We start from the raw sequence: 20,225 nt of genomic DNA, 5'->3' as shown, positions 1-20,225 counted from the left end.
AATAGATTTAATAATAGTGATCAGCTTAACAACAATAACAAATTTCAAAATAATAATAAATTCAGAAATAATTATTCATCTAATAATAATCAATTTCAGAGACAATATATACCATACAATAATAATTTTAATAATCGAACTAATCAATCACATTTCAATAATTTTAATAATAAATACTCAGTGTGTAAAAATATTGATTAACAATTTTCACAACCGAAAATTAATTTTCAACAAAACTATAGACCACAATGGGCTAAAAGAGATAATTAACAAAAAAATAATAAGAATTTCCAAAATAGTTTTAACATACAAAAATATACTACAAATACTTTAAAATGTAATTTTTGCAACAAAAATAACCATAGATCAGAAAATTGCTTTTTTAAGGATAATAAGGTAAAATGTCAACTGTGTGGCGTTGTAGGTCATACAGCTTTTAATTGTATTAAGAATTCAAAAAACTTGAATCAAGGTTAAACACTGTTGAAACAAATAGTTCACCTTTTAATTCAGCAGATAACANCTCAAGGTTAAACACTGTTCAAACAAATAGTTCACCTTTTAATTCAGCAGATAACAACATTAATTGCTTAACAAATAATAATATCACATCAGTTGCTTTACATTTTTTTGCTTTATTTAATGACATTAATATACTCATAACTATTGATAAAGGTCAAACGTTAGTTGCATCACACACACTTTAATACCTCAAAAATTGTAAAAGTGATCTAACAATAGGAGGTCCAGATAACACTCCACTCACAGTTTTAAGTACATCTAATATCATTCTAAATATAAATTCTAATGAATACTCTAACAAAGTTCATGTTATAAATAATTTATCCTGTCTTATTATTCTCGGCAATGATTTTTTGAAGAAAAATAATAGTGTCATTGATTTTGATAAAAAAATTATGTCAATAAATTCAATTTCATNTATTGATTTTGATAAAAAATTTATGTCAATAAATTCAATTTCATTACCTATTTTTATAGACAACATTAGTTATGTAAAAATTAGTTATAAAAAAAAATATACATATAATGTTATCTGATAAATCGTTATCCTGTTCTCTTCATACATAGTAATAGTCATTTAAAATAATAAGTTCAGATGTTTTTTGTTTTTCTAGAATTTTTGCTTTTGTAATTATAAGATATTGCTATTTGGTTCTGTAAACAATAATTATAGAAGTGCTTTTAGATATGGAAATCTATGATTTTTCTTTGTTTTTGTACTTCACATTTTTAGTTAGTATAGTTGTATGTTTCTTTTGAATTCATGAACGTCAAATTCAAATAAATTTTGCAAACACAAATAGTTTTCATATAATTGTTTTTCTTCATATGTACTGATATTGTATAAGCACTTTATTCCTTGATTTTTACTGATAATTTGAATTTCGAAGTCTTCATCTGGTGAAGCTGATTCGTCATTGCTGAACTAATTATTCTAACCACCACTACTAGTATACATTGCATTTTCTTAATTCACATTGTTCTTTTGTATTGAATAATGATTTGAAATAGCTTAAACTTGTTTTACAATTGTTATGTTTTTACAAAATTATTTTTTACGATCCAATTATAAAATTACAATTACTGATTGTATAAATAATACAATTTTGTGAAATATAAAATTACATATTAAGACATTGTTTATATGTAGACATGATGTAATTAAATATATGTAATATATTAATNCAATGTTTATATGTAGACATGCTGTAATTAAATATATGTAATATATCAATATTAAATATGATAAATGAATCTTCCATTAACTCATTTAAATATTAAGTAAAAGTTGCTTTCATATGATTTGTATATTTATAATAATTTATAAATTATGAATAATTTACGTATAAGTAATATAATGTGTCATATTTATTTGACTTAAAAATAAAGAAATTTTTAACATATATTGATATAAATATTTTTTTTTCTTTAGTGATCATAAAACAATGTTAAAATTTTTTTTTTTTTGATTGATAATAACAGTAATTGTTATTGTCACTCAAAAAAAACTTTATAATAATAATATCACAATATAATATAATAATATAATTATTATATTAAATATTAAACTCCAGGGTCAAAAATAAAAAAGATATGCTTAATGCAAATCATTTTCATGATGTATTTAACGAAAAAATGTTTGTAGCTTTCAAAAGACCAATAATTTTTATTTAAAGAATTATAAAATATACTTTTAGAATATAAAATGTTTCTTCTAAAATTAAGCAAAATTTTTGGAATATTTTTCATATAAGAATTGAAGTTATAATTTTAAAGTATAGATTTACGTAATAAAAATGAAATCGTTTTATTAAATATATTTTGCAAACTTATAGCTTTAAAATCTTGAGTTATTATTATAGTATTACGAATGTAATAAAAATAAGTCGAATCTAATTTAAAACGACTTGATGATTTCACATGTACCTGTAAAAACTTACAATTGAATTGAATAAGTTTAAAATGTTGAAAATTTTCAATGACCTTTAATAAATTTATATTTCTTTGGATTAACATATGATTTTTTTAATTTTTTTTTATTTGAATTTTTGTCTGATATGACTAAAGAATTTGAATAAAGTTTTTTGATATTAATTATGCTGGTGCTATAAAATTAAAATTATCTATTTGTTTGTTTAACTCTACTTTCTTTGTTAAACTATTAGATTTATTTAAATTTGGAAAAATAAAATTCTCAATTACATTTTCTTCATCTGCTGCTTTAAATTCAACAATATCATTAAACTGTAAATTATTATGTGGTGTTATTATTTTAAAATTATTATAAAAATATCTAATACATTGAAAAAATTGAGGGGAGTTCGGATACCATAAATTCTCTTTAGAATTCATTGAGTTCTATCACTAGTTCCCAAATCTTGATTTAAAGTGGAATAATCTAAAACCAAATATGTGTAATAAACAGCACAACAATACCTTGAGAAAGGTACTGTGTCGTTAAATATGTAGTTCTTTAAATAACTAATGCAAAAATCTGGTTTATCTTTACCAGAAACAATGTCAAGTATATGTCTGATTGTATAGTTATAAAAATTTTCTTCACTTGAATCTTTTGAGTAATATTCTAAATCATAGAGAAACTATTAGCATATTTATTTATATTGAATATATAGTGTATAATTTTAATTTGTATTTAAATTACCAATGTCTGTCGTATCATTTCCAACCAGGGAATACTTCTTTATGCATTCTTGCAGANTGTCTGTCGTATCATTTCCAATCAAGGAATACTTCTTTATGCATTCTTGCAGAATTTCATATGCTGGATTAAAACGCATATTTAATTTGCGTCTGAATATTTCCAAATTGTCACTTTCTTTTAACTAAAAATGGTTTTAATATTTAAAAAGAGATATTAAGAAGACCAATATAATGTAAATATTTCTATCATATAAATATGTAATATGACTGAAAATTCTGTTAATATTATAATTCTACGCGGATGTGTGTAAAATTGTATAATCGCTAACTAGATATATATCAAAAATTAACTTTAAATACTTAAATACTTCACTTTAAATAATAATACTTAAATCTTGACTACTCTTTATTTGCTTATAAACATGATGAAATATATATGCATATACCAAAGATGATTTATTAACGAAGCAATACAATGTAAATTTCTTTATAGTCATTTTTTTATATTGTAATTAAGTGAAATACATTTTCTAATGCCCAGAATTAAAATTAAAATATTTTTTTGGAATAATAATAAATTTAAATGAATCACAATTTCAATCACATGGTTCAAAACCATTTATTTTTAAATTAGCAATGCAATTATGGAATGCATTTTGTGCTTGAAGTAAATTATTGGATGACAAAAAATTGCTGACTTGAGCAAGGTTAATCAGTGCTGATGTTGAAAATACTAGCCCCTATAAAAAAACAGTACACTTTTAATCATGCACAATCAAAACGATATGCTTTAAATTTTAACAATGATTAATGTGCTCGACGAAATTTTAGTAAAAATTTGTTGTGATTTTTAGATTTGATACAAAGCTGGTAAGTATATTCAAAGTAGCAACTTTTTTTTAAAAGTTAACTTAATTTTTGAAAATGTTTCGGAAGTACTGCGACTCATATGTGTTAATATGTAATATATGTTAAATTAAAGCTTAGGTTACGTACTATGAATTTAAAGAAATTGTCCCAATGACTTATCTTCTATGTGCATATAGCTGCCTTAGTTAAAGAACATACTATTTTTCTGTTCAATTTTTTTTTTTTTTAAATACCGTGTAAGGGTTAGCCATAGTAATGTGTCCATTAATTGTTATATAAGTTACATGAATCTTCCTTACATTATATATAAATATGAACTTATTTTGTTTATACTTATACTACTAATAATTACTATTAACAGTTAATTTATAAAAAAAATTCAAAATTTTGTTAAAATCGTAATATTTTTAATATTTATATTGTAATAATTTATTTAAATAAAAGTCTTAGTTATTATTAGACTTAGTAACTCGAGGTGTTTAAATAGATGCTTCAATTAAAATATTCAGAACTATATTCCGTTATTCCGTATAAACTATATCCTATGCATATACTGATATTTAAAAATATACCGTTGCCTAGTTTCAACTATAATTTCAGCCATTGTGTGTTGTTGAATTATGTTTTAAGTTTAGTTGAATTTTAGTTGAATTAGTGATATTATCTATACTTGTCCAAACTATGCCACGTCTACACTGTGCCGCGACCCCACTGTGCTACAGTTTTTTTTTTTATTGAGTTGAGTCTACTAAATACGTTTGTTAATACTTAATAAAAAATTTTATTGTATTAAAGGAATTTTTTTTTAATTTATAGGTTATTTTTAGAAGATTAGATTTAATATAGGTTTAGGTATACAATAATTCCAAAACATTACAACAGATTACAAAAATGGTATTTTTACTAAAAATTTTAACGTTTTAAGACATTTGGGGTACATTACTCATAAAATACAAGTTCTATACAGGGCAATTTACTTATCTTGAATCACTTAATTAATCAAAAAAAAAAAAAACCCAGCACAGTGAGGTGGCGGCACAGTGGGGTCGTGGCATAGTTGGGTCCAGTATAGATGATATCTGACAGTGATTAAAATTACTATCATAAAAAACGCTTCGATGCAAATCTGTAAATAGTGTTTAATTAAAAAAAAAAAATTTGTTAAAATAGCATATTTTTGAATATGGTAGCCATTTGCGCATAGAAGATAGGTCGTCGGGACAAATTTTTTTTTTCATTTTATAGTACATAAAATAAGCTTTAATTTGATATATGTTTAAAGGACGCAGTATTTCCGGAACATTTTCAAAAATTAAGTTGAAAAAGTTATTTTTTGTAAAAAAGTTACTATTTTAAATCCCCCCAGTAAGCAGAATAAGTGTTAGATTTTCAAAAAAAATTATATCAAATGAAAGGGAAATATCTAAGGTTTCAATACAAAAAAATATTATTTTTATTTGTTCATTTTTGAAAAAGTTATGGCAGTTTTAAGTACAAAAAACATCCCGATAGAAGATAATTTTTATCCCAAACATTACATTTTTTTTTAATTTTCGACAGCCATTTGCACATAGAAGATAAGATGTCGGGACAAATTTTTTTTTTTATTTTGATAGTATATAACATAACCTTTGATTTGATATATGTTTAAAGGACGCAGTATTTCCGGAACATTTTCAAAAGTTCAGTTGAAAAAGATCTATGTTTTTTACAATATTTCAAGTTTTGAACGCCCCTTATATAAGGGGAAATTGTCCAATTTCAATAAAAAGTACGTCAAATGAAAGATGTACTTATAATGTATTTTGAAAAAAAAAATTGTGCTGATATATACATTTTTCAAAAAGTTATAGCATTTTTAAGTTGAAAATTTAAAATCGAAAATCGAAAATTTTAACACAAAAATAGTGTTTTTTTAACTACGGCAACCGTTTACATGCAGAAGATAAAGTGTCGGGACAAATTTTTTTTTTTCATTTTATAGTACATAAAATAAGCTTTAATTTGATATATGTTTAAAGGACGCAGTATTTCCGGAACATTTTCAAAAATTAAGTTGAAAAAGTTAATTTTTGTAAAAAAGTTGCTATTTTAAATCCCCCCCAATGAACAGGTTAAGTGATAGATTTTCAAAAAAATGATATTAAATGAAAGGTAAATATCTAATGTTTTAGTATAAAAAAAAATTATGTAGATTTGTTGATTTTTAAAAAAGTTATGGAAGTTTTAAGAAAAAAAAGTGAAAAAATTTCGAAAATTAGCAATTTTTAAATTTGTAATTTTTTTGAATATTTCCCCTATTTGTAATGTATTCAACTAGATACGATTTGTGATCTTTTGACGTATTTTTGAAAGAAATCGGTCCAGTGAGAGCTGAGAAAAAGTGGCAATAGACATAAAAAGAAGAAAACACATCATAGTAAAATTAATACCTTCTCCGCTTCGCATCGAAGCTAATAATTGTAATATTAATAATTTTTTTTCTTTTAGTTAATTGTTTCTCTTAATTTTTTTTAATTTTTCTTTTTACGTTCATTGTATAAACCTTATAAGGGTATTAACTTTAATATCTCAAATGAAAATATCAAAAATTAAATAGCTTGTTTAATAGACAATGATCTAATGAAGTAAATGACTGGCCGATTGCAACTTTTGGACCATTATTTAGGGAGTGAATTACTCTGTATAATATACAGATTATATTATATTATATTATATTATATTAAGCTTATATTAAGCTTATATTATAAGCTTTAATTTAATGTGTAATAAAAGTTATCAGAATTTTCGATTGATTTCAAAAATTAAATTTGAAAAAATTTACTTAACACAGAACTTTTTTAAACTTCGTTGGATTTCTAAGAATAGTATTTTGATAAAAAGTCTAACTATTTATAATATTATGATACGTCGCTTCGAGATACACAGATCCCTATAACCCGTACCATATTAGTTAGCCGCCAATCTACTACATGTACACGGTACTTTAACTGATTAACATCGCGTACCATATGCCACAGTACTAAGTTCAGCTAGTCGGCTGACTACGACCTGCCACAAATATACGTCAAGTCTTCTTCACGTCGTCGAAGATGTACCGGAACGGACGTGTTGCGCCACTAAACAAGAAGAACCGAACCGCTCCACCGCACCGTCACTATCAACGCTACTACTTTTGATGTCCGAGGACAATGTCAGACACCGTGTCGCCGAAGACAGCAAAAGTGCCACGACAATACTATGCGAACATTATTATTAATTGCGTTCGTCTTTTCGGTTTCTTTTTTTAAATAATCTGTTGTCGTTCATTAATAATAAACGACCCAGGGATCTTTACCATCGACACCAGTATCGACTACATTATTGTGACGTAAGTCGTGTCAATTATAATTTCAATATTATCTATGTATTCTTCAGATAGTAATAGTATTTTAAAATTGCGAAACAAATAAAAAACTGACGTTTTCAACAACTGTGATTTTGATATATTTTTGTAAATGTGAAATTATATATTGTATTTATATAAACAAAACAGGTGTATAATAATATTAATTTATAGATTAAATTTTACTTACAAATGACAGAATTATTTGGAATCGCAAATACATTGTTTTTTTCAAAGTGATTTACCTAGAAAAAAGATTTCTTTATTTTTCTATTTTAAATAATTTATTAATATTTCTTAAGAACTAATAAATAAAAATATGTTAACATACACATGACACATTTTTAGATAATTTATTACATGTAGTGCATATGTGAGTATAGTCTTAACTAATGTGTGTATTATACGTAAGAAGCAAGGGAATATCACGGATTATTATATCTAAAAACTAATTTGACCTTATCATACGTCAAAAACTTCATATGGCACTTTTATATATATCTTAAATTAAATCTAATGTAATATACTTCATTATGCAAAAAAAAAAATTTCGGACTTTATTTTATCTTCATGGTGAAAACAGACATCAAACTTAATAAAAAAATATACGATTTTTATAAAAAAATTCTTTTTTATATTTTTAACTTTATAATGCTATAACTTATTGAAAAGTGTATTTTTTAAAATTAAACACTATCTAAAGATTTGCATCGAAGCGTTTTTTTTTTATAGTGATTTTAATCACTGTCAGATATCATTATACTTGATCCATCTATGCCACGTCACCACTGTGCCGCGACCCCCTATGCTGGGTTTTTTATACATAAAGCTTAAAATAATTTGTTTTACAAACTTAAGAAAAAATAAAAACAATACATACATATTTATAAAAAATTATTTATGTAAATATTAATTATTTACTTAAATATAAGTTTATGTTAATTATTAACATAAACTATAGTGTTCAGAAAAGTTACAACATAAATAATTATATAATAATTATATTTACAGAATTTTATATTTTATGGACTATACCTGATGTGTTTAACAATTTTTCTTTTTGTTCTAGAACTGGTTGGGTTAGGTTGGGTTTTTTGCTTTTTGATTTTTTAATCTTTTTAAGTTAGTTAAGCTTTTTTGTTCCAGCTGTCGATAAATTCTGATATTGTATTATTACATCAATTTTTGTAATTTATTTTAAACTATCCAATATTTTATGTTATACAAAAAAGTGTTTTTTATTTAATAGTAATTTTATTTTAAAAATAAATAATATAAAATTATTAATGTTAGGATATATAAAAGTCTTAAATAAATATGAAAAAATGTTGATTAGTATAAATTTATATTATTATGCATACAATTAAAATTATTTTTATGAAATATATATACTATAAGTTATTGTTTTAATTTTTGTCGAATCATTTGAAGTACAATATACTGGCTAATAACTAGTTTTATAGAGGATCTAAACTTCCAAGTAATTAATATGACTTTGTTTTATTGTATTTTATTCGTGGTGACTGTAAACGCCATTAATGAGGAGATATTTCAAGGGATCATGAAAGAACGTAATCAGGACTTCACTAGAATGTTTAATACCTCAAGAATTTGAATCGTTAAAAATTGATCTGAGTAAATTTAAACAAAAAAAGAATGATAATAATAATTGCTAACTGTACAAAATATATCGATGACATTTCTGACGAAACAGTTCGCCGAGTAGCATATGAGGTTCACAGGATGTTCAGTACTACTATGCGCAAATATACGCAATTGGCTTATTTTCTAGTTAAGTCGAGTATTAGAGATAATAGAAATATAGGGATAACCAAATGGATAAAGCTTTTTTCATTAAAATCACATAAAGGTCACTGTATATTGGAGTTAATTTACAGGATTAACATACAATATGATGACACACTGTTCAACATATATTTGTTTTTTAGTGATCTAGAAAATATTTATGTCACATCTGTAGTCAAACCATATACAAATGAAAAACTACTTGAACTAATTATCAAGAATGTTAAAGAAATTCCTAAACATTCGGATAATAATGAAAACTTCAAAAAACTGGTAGGAGATATTTATCAACTGCAGAAAGATATCAATCAACAGTCTGACAGATTCTGTTTATTTACTGATTCGTGGTTTCATCCAAATAATTTAAAATTTAAAGACGTTATATATAATGCAAATACATTATTAAAAACCCAGCACAGGGGGGTCGCGGCACAGTGGTGACGTGGTATAGATGGATCAAGTATAATGATATCTGACAGTGATTAAAATCACTATCAAAAAAAAACGCTTCGATGCAAATCTTTAGATAGTGTTTAATTTTAAAAAATTGGTGGATTATTCCAAAAGCTTCATAAACTGCTAGTTCCTTATTAATATCCTGATTAAGACAAAGTATGTAGAATAAAAAAGAGATTATTAGAAAATAGTATTTCCCATAAAAAAATTATATTGATCAATACACTTTTCAATAAGTTATAGCATTATAATGTTAAAAATGTAAAAAATAAAATTGAGAATTTTCACACAATAATAGCATTTGGTAGCCATTTTCACCTTGAAGATAAAATAAAGTCCGAAATTTTTTTTTTCCATGATAAAGTATATTACATTAGCTTTAATTTAAGATATATATAAAAGTGTCAGACTTTCCGGAACACTTTCAAAATTTAAGTTGAAAAAGTCAATTTTTTGTGAAAAAGTTGTCATTTTGAATCCCCCCCTGTAGGCAGGTAAAAAGTCAGATTTATAAAAAAAATATACCAAATGATAGGTAAAGACATCATGCATCTACAAAAAAAAGAATTATATTGATCCATACATCTTTCGAGAAGTTATAGCATTATAAAGTTAAAAATATAAAAAAGAATTTTTTTACAAAAATCGTATTTTTTTTATTAAGTTTAATGTCTGTTTTCACCATGAAGATAAAATAAAGTCCGAAATTTTTTTTTACCATTATAAAGTATATTACATTAGCTTTAATTTAAGATATATATAAAAGTGTCAGACCTTCCGGAACACTTTCAAAAGTTACGTTGAAAAAGTTCTACTTTCTATATGCATTTTTATGTTTTGAATCCCCCCTGTATTTAGGGAAATGGTCCGATTTAAAAAAACAGTATGTCGAATGAAAGATCTATATAAATACTACTTCTCATAAAAAAATTGTAATGATTCATACATTTTTCAAAAAGTTATAGCATAATAAAGTTAAAAATGGAAAATACAAAATCGAAAATTTTCACACAAAAATAGCATTCGGTAGCCATTTTCACCATGAAGATAAGATAAAGTCCGAAATTTTTTTTTTTCATGATAAAGCATATTACATTAGCTTTAATTTAAGATATATATAAAAGTGTCAGACCTTCCGGAACATTTTCAAAATTTAAGTTAAAAAAATTAATTTTTTGTGAAAAAGTTGTCATTTTAAATCCCCCCTTGTGGGCAGGTTAAGGGTTAAATTTATGAAAAAAATATACCAAATGAAAGGTAATGATATTATGCATCTATATAAAAAAGAATTATATTGATATGTTCATTTTTGAAAAAGTTATGGCACTTTTAAGTAAAAAAAATTGAAAAAATTTCGAAAATTAGCGATTTTTAAATTTGTAATTTTTTTGGAGGTTTCCCCCTTTTACGGGGAACGAGGGAATTTTTTTCAATTTTTAAGGGTAATGTCTTCAATAAGATACGATTTGTGATCTTTGGACGTATTATTGAAAGAAATTCGTTCGGTGAGAGCTGAGAAAAAATGGTAACAAACACAAAAAAAAAAAAAAAACACATCTTAGTAAAACCAATACCTTCTCAGCTTCGCATCGAAGCTAAAAAACGTATTGAACGTAATTATACTCAACTCGAAAATCAACAGGTAATATACTAATTAAAAAAATGTTGAATCGATTTCACATTTATAATTTATAATTAATAAAAGTATTTTTAAATAAGATGGGTAAATTAAAAAAAAAAAATGTCCACTTATTCAACACATAAAGTCCATAATTCATGTATTTTTTATCGAAATAATATGATAGAATTCTGTATTTATTTGTTGGCATTTTCTAAAGAGTATTTATACCAAGTAGTTTTTAATAATTACTTTTTTATTTCAACATAATTTATGAAATAATCACATTCTAAACGACTACTCTTATAATCTAAATGTATAAGCAAAATTTAGAAGACTTTCTTGTAAGGCTTCTGAATTCATAATGAAAACTGATCTACGATGCTATAAGAAGTCAACATTTCTGTTCTGTCCTCGCAATAGAATGCGCTAAACTATAATATATTTGTGTAGTCTAAAAATTTAACCGTTATTTTTGTTTGGTACAGAACGCCTTTAGCGATCTAGTGAATCAGTTATTACAAACATCGTTAATTATATTATATCGAGTGACAGCTGATCTCTAGCGTCTTTGCTTTACTCACCCCCTTGCTCACTCAGCACGGCAAATCGATGGCCTCCGTGTCAATTGTCATCCATGTACAGTTCATCGTCGTGAGTCAGTGAATCAATTGTTTTATGTATCATCTGTCTTTTGTAACAAGCACCTCCGCTTGAATGGTAAATTGTTCGGCTATTATACGCCGTTATTCTTATTATTTGTTTATTGTACCTTTGTGCTCGAAGTTCTCATGCCCTTACACACTTCGAGTGATTGGGCCCATTAAATAACTACACTGCCATAGTCACTTTTCCGTCGTCTGTTTTCATTCACTATTACGTGCCTGCATCTACACTCTAACTTGTGATACTCAAATGTTCGATACCATTACCACAAGATCTCATACAGTCCACTCACCACTATCAACAACTCCTTTTTTCAGCTGAGTTTATATCATTTATTCAATGTGTGTTGTAATAGGCCCTATACATAAAAACACTATTTTTTTCTCTTCCCTTCTCAACACACGTAAAGATTCTATCTTATTACACAATATTTCTCACAACAAATACTATACACAATATTTTCTGTTCTTAATCACAGCCAAGCACATAGATGACACGAGCACGCAATACTCATCCACTTTTTTTACCGCGCGTGAGCCCTTCAACAACCAAATGTTGCTATTTATTGTTTTCAGATAAAGAACCCTTTTTCGCTGTATAAACAAAATCATGAAATACCTAAAAAATGTGTAGCAAAATGAAAACCAACCATCATTAAATAACTTCATTGCCGTAGTCGCTTTTCCGCCGTTTGTTCTCATCCACTATTACGTGCCTGCATCTACACTCTGACTCGTGTACTCAGATGTTCGACACCATTACCATAAGATCCCATACTACAGTCTACTCACCACTATCAACAACTGAGTTTTATATTATTTTTATAATGTTTTTTATTATTTGTTTTAATTGAGTTTAACTATATTGTTTATGTCGCTTCGCCGGCTATTAGTATTTAAGGGCCTCCGTTACCCCTTAAATTTAAGATACTCTCTGAAAAACTTCTAATATATGTGGTTATTTGTTATTTAACTATATAAATTTACTCTTGTTATTTATTGGATATACTGTTAGCCTCATCCCCCAGGTGATCATTACCCACTTCAATAATAGCTATTTAAACATGCTTGATGTAAAACGGCATTCGAGTGCGGTGCACAACTAGCCCGTCTTACGGGATATCTGTCTCGAACAAAACAATTTTATTACATATCATAGTATTATTATTTGTTTAATGTTCTAATGAAATCAATTTACTTCAAATAATTTAAATATAACATTTTTATATTTTTTTCAAAAAATCATAGTTTTCTAACAAATGTAATTTTACATCTTAAAAGCTTTTAATAATATCATAAACAAATAGTTCTAAGTAAATTAAGCAAAACTTAATTTAATATTAAATAGAATAATTATTTCAATCTGTTCTTAGGCTTCAAAATAAGTTTTTAAAAAGAAATTAATTTATTCATTTTTTTCGCATCATATATGATGAAGATTTATTTATAGAAGTCTAATTCAGAAGATTTTGATTGCAACTTTTACCTTGTTTAAATTTATTATTTTAAAAAAATTTATTTTTTGAGTAAATTTGAAGCCGGTAGTAGAAAATTCAGATAACATAAAATAAATAATACAGCACTTTAAGCTTTTAAAAATGTTGTAATAATTTTATCTAACAGCGCGATAAATAGCTCTTTAAACTGTATAAAAATATTGTTTCACAATAAAGTTTAATTTTATTGTTAATAAAGTTCACTAAAATTGAGCTCTAACTGAAAATTAAAATTTTTAAATTTAAAACATATTTTATTTATTTTTAATTTTATTCAAACAACACAATATCAAGTATCACGAATTTCTTTTGAGATAATAAAAATTAGTGATGGGCATTTTGAAATATTTTAAACCATCGCTTAACTATTCGAATTGTGTTTATACCACCGAATATTTTATTTTTAGCATAAACTATCAAATATTTTATAAAGTATTCAAATGGAGGTATTGAATAGTCTTTAAAACTATTCGAATATATTGTGTAACTATCGAATATTTTTACTATTCGAATAGTTTTTGAATGACTATCGAATAGTTCCATAATTACTATTCGATATTTTGTAGTATCACATTTTAATACATGTAATAATTAATACTTATATTTAATAAAATATATCACCAAATCAGTATTTCCCCGTGGATAAGATGGGTAATAAAATAATACCCTCACACAAGATTTAACCTCCCTCTTACGCATTCCAAAAACGCCCACGTAAGAGATTCTATCACATTAACCAATCAAATACAGCAAAAAATATTTTAAGAATCTAACCAGAGATCGCTAAACCAGTTTTGCGGGCTATAAAAAGTCCATTTTCCCCCAAATTCGGGTGGTTCCTTTGCACTTGGTTCTCTTACAGTGGTTATGTACGATTTTTGAACATCCCTCTAGCGGATACTGGGACACCTTGCCAGTCTATCTATGCATCTCTACGGTTCTCTGGAATACTCAACCAAGATACAAAAAGTGAATGTGCGTGAGTTTATGTTTCATTCTTAGTTACAATTCTATATGAAATCTACATCATTTTTACCCTCTTTCGTAATTACTGAAAATATTATACATCTTATTTTCGGTCGAATACTTTTGGTGATATAAATATTTTAACACATATAAAATATTGGTGTTTATTTATTTCTTTCTATTTACATTTATATTCATATATATATATATAAGCATATTCTAAGGTAATTAATTTGGTTGAATTGTATCTATTACTTATTGAAGGGCCACAACCTGGCTGGACAGGGTAATAGTACAATAATATCATAATTAGAATTTTAGTTAATCTTAAGATTTTTTCAAAGTGTCTCTCCACTTATCGACCAGCTAGTCTGATCTCTGCCACAGTGCGGGCAATCGGAGTGTAGGACACTAACATAACTTATCGTGCATAAATCTATAGTACAGTCGCATCTAACCTAGGTCGTCCTACAGGTGATTGAAAAGAAGTAGGCCACATATCATAAGGTTCTTTGCATAAAGACAAAGATATTATTTGAGATCTCGCGTTGGTACATCCAGCTACGAAATACAAATAAATCAGAGTCGAAATATTATACTAAAAACTAATATTTTACTAATATATATTTATAACTAACATCATACTAAACAACTAAAAGTGTCTCTCCACTTATCGACCAGCTAGTCTGATCTATGCCACAGTGCCGGTGATCGGAGTGTAGGACACTAGTATAATCTATTGTGCAAAGAACTGAAATTGAGCTCGCATCTACCCTAGATCACCATTTGGACGACTGAAAAGACGTAGGCCACTTGGAAATAGTTTTGTTGCACAGGACAGTTATGTTGCTTAGAAGTTATTCATTTGCTTTATAAATTATTAAATAATAAATATATTAACGTAAAACATCATATACAAGGTTAAGAACTATACTACATAAATATACAAAAGGTTTTTGCAAAAAGACAGAGTTATAATAAACTTAGATTTCACCTTGGGTAGATTTAATATAGAATTGTACTAGAAAAGTAGTTACACGCGAGTTAATAATAATATAAACCGTATAAATATAATTGCGTACATTAATGCGTGAACGTATACATCGATAATTGTTACATCAACAACATCGTTCATCTCAAGAGAATATCAGGATAATCAGAGGTAAGTGGAACATTTGTTTACATAATAAGTCTATAATAGATCCTTTACTGAAGAATTTTTTAGTAATAAACAATTAGAATAGGATAAGTCATTGAGAATAAACTAAAATATTTTTATAAGAAACACGATACTTGTGACTAGCCGGAAATTAGTGCACGCGTTTCTGTGCAGGAGCTAGGTAGTGACCCTTCTTTGTAATTTCATCTTATTCATACATTAGACGTTTTTACACAACCATACATACCCCGAGATCCCTTTCTATTTCATTTTATTGTAGTCACTACCGGGTATCTATAGACACTTTTACTTTCCATTGGTACCCATCCTTTTTACACTACGCCTGCTACGATTATTATTTCCTTATTGGCCACCTGTGTTACATTTCTTTACATTTCTTCCCTTTCACACTCCGAGCCCCAAACACATTTAACAACATTCCTTTGCCACCCCGCCGGTCTTTCTTTTTGTTTATTACAAGACTACCCTACCCCCTACATACCTACACTCTTGTCTTCTTTTTGTTTATTACAATTTCCCATCACTAATTAAAATATTTTCAAGTAAAACTATTTAATGCCGTTGATTTTTTAATAAGTATTATCTAAATGCAACAAATTGGAGTGGTACCATTGTATAAGATCCAAAAATGATATAAATGTTGTTCTAGTCAAATTTTCAAACGTAGTTATTTCATCAATTATTCAAGAATTAGCTTATTATATAATTAATGACTTGGAATATATCACTATTGCTCTTAATGATTTGCTCTTAATTTACACAAATTCCACAAGATGTTGTTCTAGTTAATGATCGCACAAATACATATAGCCCAATTGTTCTAATAATAACAATAAAACAATTTTTGAATGATTTACAGAAATTTCCGAACTCGATTTACAAAAAACATGGAATAAAAGTGGAATTAAATAATGACTTAATGTACAAAATAAAATATATTATAAATAATATTTGTATAAAATTAGAAGATACTTTATATAAAAAAATGTATCGAATATTATTTTCGATATAACAGATGAGGTTCAAAAATATAAGAAAACCATAACGAAGGAACTATATTATACAAAAAATGTGAAATTTTCCGTTTTGGTAATTTGATTTGAACACTATGTTAGTAACTTTACCGGAGTGTACACTTGACATTGTATTTGGTACGCTTATAACTATTAAGCATGAAAATGTAAAACTAATTACAATTAAACTATAAATAAGAAATCCTGTACAATATTAATTATGATTATTCAAAAATGTAAGACACAAAAATTAATTATAAAAATTAAGGTCTGCAGGTAATTTTCAGGTATTGATCTCTAATGTAGCAGAATAGTTGTTTATAAAATATAAAAATATATTAAGCCAGTACATTAATTAAATATTATTATAATTTCATCAAAGGAATCATTTAATTGTAAGTCATTATTTCGTTATGGAAGTAAGTTGTAACAAAAATAAGAATATATTTGTTCCTATCTGTTATTATATTAAAATAAATATGTATAAAAGTTTCAGACTTTCCGGAATAATTTCAAAAGTTCTACATTCTGTATACATTTTCAGATTTGAATGCCCCCTCCGTTTATAGGGAAATGGTCCGATTAAAAAATAAAGTATGCCGAATGAAAGGTGTATATAAATAGTACTTGTCATGAAAAAATTGTATTGATCCATACAATTTTGAAAAAGTTATAGCAATTTAAAGTAAAAAATGTAAAATATAAAATCGAGAATTTTCACACAAAAATAGCATTCGGTAGCCATTTTCACCATGAAGACCAAATAAGGTCCGAAATGTTTTTTTTTCATAATAGAGTACATTACATTAGCTTTATTTTAAGTTATATATATATATAAAAGTGTCAGACTTTCCGGAACACTTTCAATAGTTAATTTATTGTGAAAAAGTTGTCATTTTAAATCCCCCCCTGTGGCCAGGTGAATGGTTAAATTAATAAAAAAATATATACCAAATGATAGGTAAAGACATCAAGCATCTATTAAAAAAAAAAAATCATATTGATTTGTTCATTTTTGAGAAAGTTATGGCAGTTTTCATTAAAAAAAATTTCGAAAATTAGCGATTTTTACATTTGTAATTTTTTTATTATATAAGCTAGTTAGATGTGTAAGTTGTTTTTTAAAAAAATGAAGTCGACAACCTCATAAGGTATAAATATAATAAAAAAAACGTTGCAAAAGCTTTAAAACGCTGATGAAATAAAGTGTTATGTGAAATTTTCCGTTTTGGTAATTTGATACAAATGAGTAGCTGTAACATAGGCACAATTCGAGCAAAATATTTGATAGGTCTAATTTAATTTTTCCTAATCTTAAAAAAAAATTCCATATAAAAATAAATGTAATTTTCATTATTTTTAGATGGCAATGGCAGAATTTGAAAAGCCACAACCCACCAGATTGCACCTACGAGTTGTAATAGGTTAAAAATATTCAACATTTTATTAAAATTTTTCATTTAAATAGGTTTAGAATTACCTATTAGAGCTAATGAAATGTAATAAAAACAATATTAAAATAATATTGTTGCACAACGCTAGCCACTCGATATCTATAATGATCTCTAAAATTATCTAATTAACAATGTGTCTGGTTAATAAAAAATACATTGAATACAGTTTCAAATACATTTATTTAGTCAAATTAATATTATTAATTAATACAAATGATTATTACTAGATTATTAGAGATTAATTACAGGTTAATTTATTTAAGTAAGTTTTTTAAGTTGACTTCAGCTCTTATGAATATTAATCTTCATCTTTAAGAGTAGAATAAAAATAATTTAGGTTATGAACAATCTTTTTATTTTTCACATTCATCGCTGGTATTTCTTTCCTTTCCTTTTTTTTTTTTTTTTATTCTTTTGACATTTTGGCGTTTTTGATGATTTAGGCATCTGAATAATGGGTAATACGTTTTGATCTTCAGTGTTAAGTTGGATTTTATCAAGTTTTTTTTCTTCGTGTAAACCTAATTCTAAGCTATCAGTTATCTCATCATTATCATCTATTTTTTTCTCATCTGTCGTCGTGTCCAGCTCATTTACACAGTCTCCTTCTTCCTCTGTGTGCCGTTTATTATTACTTTCAAATTTAAATATACCGATTGTTTCTTGTGGATTATTGGTAATCCTACCATCTATGTTAGTTTGGTTCTGTTCGTTAGCACTATGTTGGACTTTATCAAGTTCTATTTCATGGTGTAAGCTTAATTCTAAGCTATCAGTTATCTTGCCATAATTATCTGTATTTTTCTTTTTTATATTTATTTCATATCTTACGTGTTGTTTATCTTTATCTAGTTCATTGGTCTTAGCCGATGTATTTTTGATTATTATATCATTAGAAGTCTTTATTGATGCAGCTTTTTTTTCAAAAAAAGATATTTTATTCTTTATTCCTTAAAACATATTAATAATTTTTATCATTTTTTTTGTTTTTATTATATTATGGCCAAGTGGGTTAAATATAAATGCATAACCTTTAATTTTCTACTTATATTCAAACATTTAAATATTTTATATACTTGACGATTGGTATTGTCCTATCTGAAGTAATAAGTACTACATACTCTAAGAAGAATAATGAATTTATTGTTAACCCATTCATTAACATTTGTCCCACTTGACCTATGACTGTTGTTAGGTTGGGCGTATCCAATATAAACATTTTAGTTCATTAGATATTTTTACATTCCAATGAGTGTACAAGGGTTCTCTGGGTTTTGAATGTCAAAAGCTCATGATTTTTCAATAATTTTTAATCAATAATTTTCTTATAGAGTTGTAACTAGAGTTTTGTTCAGGAAGATATACTACACAGAATGTTCAGTGTGTAAGGAAACAGGTCAATTATTTAAACAATAGAAACTTGTTTTCTTACTTACTAACTAAACTGTGTATTATTTATATTGTATACTGCCCATAAATCAAATTATATACATAAAAAAAATATTCAATATCTCTTCCTAACGAAAAATAATTTTGTTGTAATATGGAATTATATTTGTTATGATGTCATATTCGTATGACACCTGTATGCCTTTTTGTCCGCAATTTTTAAACTCCACAAAATTCAGCACAATTAAATTTTGTAAAGCTGAACTCCTATTTGATTAAACTCGGATTTAGGGAGAACAAACGTTGTATTGAAATATTTGACAAATCATTGTTTTTCGTAGGAAAATTATAAAACGTATTGTTTAAATGATTTTGTAAAGGTCAATTTATCTAAATGTACCCTTGACTCACCCTTAAACTTCTTTTTTTTGACTTCCTTGTTTTCTGGATTTGCGTTAGTAAAAGTTGTTTCGTCCGCGGACTTATCGGTTGGACTAATTATTTCAATTGGTCGAGAAGTACGTTCTATCAATCTTTNATTGAATTGGTCAAAAAGTACGTTCTATCAATCTTTTTCGTTGACTAATTGTTTTGCATATATTGTTTTTTTCAGAAATTTTTATTAGCTCTTCAAATTTAAACACTATGTTAGTAACTTTACCGGAGTGTACACTTGACATTGTGTTTGGTACGTATGATTATTCAAAAATGTAAGACACAAAAATTAATTATAAAAATTAAGGT

General features: G+C 26.2%; 1 protein-coding gene across 1 annotated transcript in view; it reads right to left on the bottom strand.

Moving 5' to 3' along the window:
* Positions 1 to 20,012, bottom strand: part of LOC126908147 (uncharacterized) — a 31,275-nt gene extending 11,263 nt beyond the window's left edge. The window contains exons 1-2 of the mRNA XM_050690054.1: positions 19,893 to 20,012; positions 18,924 to 19,042 (exon numbers count right to left, since the gene is read on the bottom strand). The gene's annotated coding sequence lies outside the window, so the exon portion shown is untranslated. The remainder of the gene's footprint in view (positions 1 to 18,923; positions 19,043 to 19,892) is intronic.
* Between the last annotated feature and the right edge of the window lie 213 nt (positions 20,013 to 20,225).

This window comes from Daktulosphaira vitifoliae, unplaced genomic scaffold (genome assembly GCF_025091365.1).
Source record: "Daktulosphaira vitifoliae isolate Bord-2020 unplaced genomic scaffold, ASM2509136v1 Scaffold_5, whole genome shotgun sequence".
Lineage (NCBI taxonomy): Eukaryota > Metazoa > Arthropoda > Insecta > Hemiptera > Phylloxeridae > Daktulosphaira > Daktulosphaira vitifoliae.
The sequence above is the reverse complement of the archived record's forward strand: the minus strand, read 5'-3'. Positions and strand labels throughout refer to the sequence as shown.